The sequence below is a fragment of the Teleopsis dalmanni genome, chromosome 2 (genome assembly GCF_002237135.1).
Source record: "Teleopsis dalmanni isolate 2A chromosome 2, ASM223713v2, whole genome shotgun sequence".
NCBI lineage: Eukaryota > Metazoa > Arthropoda > Insecta > Diptera > Diopsidae > Teleopsis > Teleopsis dalmanni.
The window spans coordinates 244,167,091-244,173,113 of NC_051847.1; the positions used below are offsets into that span (position 1 = coordinate 244,167,091).

At 26.6% G+C, this 6,023-nt stretch overlaps 1 non-coding gene across 1 annotated transcript; it reads right to left on the reverse strand.

Annotated features, from left to right (window-relative positions):
• Window positions 1-4,242: 4,242 nt before the first annotated feature.
• Trnat-ugu lies at window positions 4,243-4,316 on the reverse strand. Its single transcript has one exon. It is a non-coding gene; the product is annotated as a tRNA-Thr (tRNA).
• Between the last annotated feature and the right edge of the window lie 1,707 nt (window positions 4,317-6,023).

A 6,023-nucleotide genomic window follows, 5' to 3' on the forward strand; every position in this document is an offset into this window, starting at 1 on the left:
AAAAAATACTAGAAGATGTAAAAATAGGTTTAGAGAATAACGAACTTAGAACAGGAAGTTATTTTTCAAGATCTTCAGATTCAGAAATTGTAAATCTAGCAACAGAAATGATGTTAGAAAAGTATAGTTTAAGCGAAAACTGGACTTTTAAACAAGGAATAAATATTAAGAAAAAGGAAGAGTTTGTTCATAAGGATTTATTTGATGTTTTACTGAGATTTAAATCATTTATATTAATAATTTTTATTAAAAACTTAATGGATAAAACAAAAAAATGAAAGATATAACTCAGAAAACTAAATGATAATTCTGAAACAAATTGTTTTACAAGTTGAAAAAAATATTAAATTGAAAGATTAAACACCGTGGTTATTTAAAAAAACCAAAAAAGCTTCTTATAAAAAGAGGCTTGTTTTAAGATTTTTATATAATATCGAATGATGATTCCCTTTGCCGCTTTATTCCAATCAAATTCTTTTGAACGTTGAATATATTTTTCTATATAATAATCTTTATTATTATTATATTTTTCAAGTGCTTTAGCTAATACATCAGCCATATACGCTGAATCAAAATTATCCCAATAGAAAGCATCATCACCTCCTATTTCAGGCAATGATGTTTTATTTGATAAAAGTATTGGTTTTCCAAAACTCATAGCTTCTATAGGAGGTAAACCAAATCCTTCTCCTACCGAAGGAAATAAAAAAGCATCACAGTTCTGCATATAGTACTGTTTGCCGATTTCTGATATTTTATGTAAAATAAACTCTGCTCTCTAACTTCATTCAATAATTAAATTTTTAATTTTTTGTCCATATTCGTTACTATTATTTCCTGCAATAACTAATTTGTAATCTGGAAAAAATGGCATTAGACGGATTATTGATTCAAAATTTTTCTTTTCAATAAATGCACTAATAGTAAAAAAATATGGAGAATCAATTTGTATTCTTGGTTTAAAATCTTTTAAATCTAAACGTTGTGAAATTGAATTACCATTGTAAATAATTTTATTTTCTATACCAGAAATATCAAAATATTTTTCTGTTTGCTCCTTAGCATATTTAGAAATAAATGTTATATAATCAGTTCGTTGTAATTTTTTATAAAAAAGATTCTTTTTCTTTATTGAAAAATCATTTGTATTCTCTTCTGCAAAATTAACATCATGTATTGTTAAAACATATTTCTTAGGCTTAAAATATGGTTCAACACTAATATTTTGATTTAATGAATGCCATACGTCTATATTATTTCTTTTTATAGAAAAAAGATTAAATTTCATAAAATCATAATATTTTATGTAGTCAAATTTTTTTCCAAATTCATTCTTTAATTCATTAATATCTTTTGCTACAAGATGTATATTATCATTAAAATCTAATTGAGAAAATGCTTTAATTAACTCATAATTAAAAACTCCAAAACCAGTAGTTCTATTTTTTAAATTATGAGATTCTAAAATAATTTTATTCATTAGTAAATGATTTAAATTGTTTATGCTTTATTCGTATATTATTTCAACAAAAATAAACATATCTTTGAAACCTATATATAAATATATATTAATAATCTATAAAACAATAAGGATTAATAAAATATTCAAAATCGTTCTCAATAATAATTCCTACAACAAAAAGAAAATTGAATCTAAATCATAAAGTTATGATTCAATTAAATCATAGGCGAGGCAAAGGAAACAAGAAATTCTATAAAAAACCAACTCAATTTAGAACTGGAAAAAATAGTAACTATTAAGTCCTTTCAAGATTCCTTAATATTATCAAATAAATTTTTATAAATTTTTTCCTCATCAAAACTGAAGCGCTCTTTGAATAGCAAATAACTTGTTAACCTTAGTTTTTTAACTAACCATTAACCTTTGCTTATATTTGGAAGAAACTACTAAACAATTCAGTTTCTTAAAAGCTATTATTTATGTGAATTAGTTGAAGCTGATTTAACTTATCGTGAATTAGTTGAAATTCCTGATTATCCAAATAAAATAGAAATTTTAAAACAATTTACTCAATTCACATACCAATTACATGAAGCAGGAATTGAGTTTTTGGATCATTCGCCTGGAAATACATTAATAAAAAAAGTAGGTGAAAATAGTTATGATTTTTATCTGGTAGATCTTAATCGTATGAACTTTCACACAAAGATGGATTTTGAATTGAGAATGAAAAATTTTTCTCGCTTAACTCCATACAATGATATGGTTGAAATAATGGCGAAAGAATATGCTAAACTTATAAATGAAGAAGAAACTAAAGTTATAAATGAAATGTGGAAGAAAACAGAAGAATTTCAAACAAAATTTCATAAAAAACAAGAACGAAAAAAGAAATTAAAAAAATTAATAGGAAAATAAAATCAATAAAAAAAAGCTACTTTTTAGTAGCTTTTTTTATTTTAAATGGTATAAATTATTTACCAAAATTTTGAGTAAATTCTACCTGACCTTTAATATGAACCTCACTCCAAGTTTTAGAAACACCATCTGAACCTTTGTGTAATTCAAAACAAGCTTTGTTTAATGCTTCTAATGCTTTAGTTGTATTAAAATCCATTAAATCAACATCTGCTTCAATTGTAAATACATTATTTTCAAAAGATGAATTTAACTCATAACTTTTGAAGCATTATTTAAAGTTAATTTTAAGAAAGTTTTTCCGTCTTTAAATGATAAATTACCTTTAATTTCCTTTGTATCAATCATATTACCAAATAAAATATCTTTCAATTTTTGGTCACGATCAACTAAGTCAGAATTTATTGTAGCAACTTCCGCAACTATATTAGCACCTTCTAAAACTTCTTGAGGAGTTTTACCTTCTTGATTAGCATCCTTAACTAATACTACATCAAAATGACCAGATACGGGAGTTTTTTCAGTTGTTTTATAAGCTGTCCATTCAACACTTGATTTAGCAATCACACCTTCAACTAAATCTGTAGCTTCTTCTGTTGTAGTAGTTGTTTCTTGTGGAGCTTCCACTTTTTCATCTGTTTTGTTATTACAACTATAGAAAGACATCGCAGAACAGATTGCGATTGCAGTATACAATTTTTTCATTTTATATTTTTTTACTATTACAAACATACGGCAACAAAAAATGAATATACAAATGATTTTAACAAATTTTATTATTTAAATTTGCAATATGCTTAAAAATTTTTTAAATACTTGTTTAATCATATTTTGTTTACCTTTTATACTTATTTACGAAGTTTACTGCTCTATTTATAAGTACAGAAAATAATTGATTAAATTTACCAATTAATTCACATCAATGAAAAATAGAATAATTGGTATAATGGGAGCAATTCCTCAAGAAATAGACGGAGTTGTTCACTTATTATCAAATAAAAAAGAACACAAAATTGGTAATAGAATCTATTACACAGGAGAAATAAATAACCAGCAGATTGTAGTAGTATTTTCGAGAGTTGGTAAAGTTGCAGCTGCAACAACAGTTTCTACGCTTATTATAAAATTTAATATAACAGAATTAGTTTTTACAGGTGTTGCAGGAGGCAATACATCCTTCATTAAAAATAGGTGATATCGTTTTAGGAAGAACATTAATACAGTATGATATGAGTGCTGAACCTTTATTTCCTAAATTCGAAATTCCTTTATTAAAAAAATCTTATTTTGATTCTGATCAAAGTTTATTGGATATTTCATCAAATGCTATCAAAACTTTATTAGAAGATAATTATTTACATCATGTAATTGATGAAAGTGATTTAAATAAATTTGATATTCACTCACCTAAATTACATATTGGATTAATTGCTTCTGGAGATTTATTTTTTTCGACTACAAAACAAAAAGAAAACTTACAAAATATGTTACCTGATGTTCTTTGTGTAGAAATGGAAGGTGCTGCAGTAGCTCAAGTTTGTTATGAATTTGATTTACCATTTACTGTTATTCGTACAATATCTGATGAAGCAGATGAAGAAGCTACTATAGATTTCACAAAATTTATAGAAAAAATTTCAAATGTATATTCTATAGAAATTATAAAAAACATCATCAAGTAAAAGTCCTTTATAAAGGGCTTTTCTTTTGATGTACACATTAATAAAATAATTGTTTTATTCTAAAACTGAAGTAAGTTTTGTGGGGAGAGCAGGATTCGAACCTGCGAAGGTGAAACCAACGGATTTACAGTCCGTCCTCGTTGGCCGCTTGAGTATCTCCCCAACCTTATATTTTTACTGAGCCGATAGAGGGACTCGAACCCACGACCTGCTGATTACAAATCAGCTGCTCTAGCCAGCTGAGCTACATCGGTTCTTATAAAATAATTTATTTAGTTTTAAAAGTATATAAAATAAAAGCTTATTGAAGCTCTCTATATATATCTTCGAACCACCCACCTCTGATTAGCAACATCATCTGCTCTAGCTAGCTGAGCTACATGGCTGTATTGTCGGGGAGAGCAGGATTCGCAACCTGCGAACGGATGAAACCCAACGGATTATACAGTCCCGTTACCTCGTTGGCCGCTTGGAGTATCTATCCCCAACTAATATTTTTACTGATGCACCATAGAGGGACTCGACACACAGACTGCGATGATGTAAAATACAGTGTGCTGCACGAGCGAGACCTACATCGGCCAAAGGAATAAGTTATTAGTTTTAATAAGTCCTTTGAATTTATTCCACATACACACTCCAAGTCCACTTTCTTTTCTTTAGATAGAATCGTGTCCCTTTTTTCGTGGTGCAATATTAGGCGCAGTTTTTCGAATCTCGCAATGTTTTTATTTAATATTTTTTACTTTTTTCTAATTTTAAGTTACTATTATTTGATTTTCAAGAAATTTCTATATTTAAAAAAATTACAAAATAAAAGAAAAAAGATAATATCATTTAATTAGACTTTCATACTTTTGTATTCAATAAAAAATAAATGCAGCTTTTATAGATTAGTTTAAATCACTATTCGGAGCAATTGCCTTTTTATTTAGCTATTAAAATTACTAAGTGAAAATTTACAAGCTTTATATCTGGATCAAATTTAAGAACAGGACCTTAAATAAACTTACAAAAAACAATTTATCAACCATACTTACTGGTACAGTTTTTACAACTGCTATTCAGTCGTCATCTGCTGCAAGTGTTTTTATACTAGGTTTTGTAAATGCAGGTTTTATTAATTTAAAAAAAGCATTTGGTCTTATACTTGGAGCTAATATTGGCACAACAATTACTCTTTGGCTTGTATATTTTGGAATGAAATTCGATTTAATTGAAATAGCTCTTCCATTAATTTTAATTGCATTTCCTTTTTACTTATCTAAAAAAAGAAATAAAAGAAAAATTGGAGGAATCTTATTTTCTTTATCTTTATTATTCTTTGCTTTATTTTTTTTAAAAAACTTTATTCCATCAATTGAAGAGCATCAAGAAGTACAAGATTTTTTCCATCATTTATCTCAACAAAGTTTATTAACCAATATATTATTCATTTTAATAGGAATTGTAATTACAATTGTAGTTCATTTCTCTTCTGCTTCGATAACAATAGCAATATTACTAACAAGCAAAGGACTGCCTGCAGAATTAGCTGCTATGATTGTTCTCGGAGCAAATATGAGGAACAACATTTAACAGCTATTTAGTCGCAGCTATAGGAGATCGATTAACTAAAGTTGTAGCCGTATTCCATACTTTTTTCAACATTATTGTTGCTATAGTTTTTTTATTTTTAGGAGAATACCTTTTACAATTCATTAATAATAACATATCTACTAACTTATCTATTCAGTTAATTAGTTTTGATACAATTACAAATATTTTTGGAGTTCTTATATTTTATCCTTTTGTAAATAAAATAGCTATTTTTTGCCAGAAAAGATATTTCTCAATTAATCAACCGGATAAAAAAATTGAATTTTACGCTATACCATTTGGTACAAACTCTGACTTATATAAAAATGAAGCTAATAAAAAATTATTAAAATTAGCAACAACAACTAAACAAGCTATATATA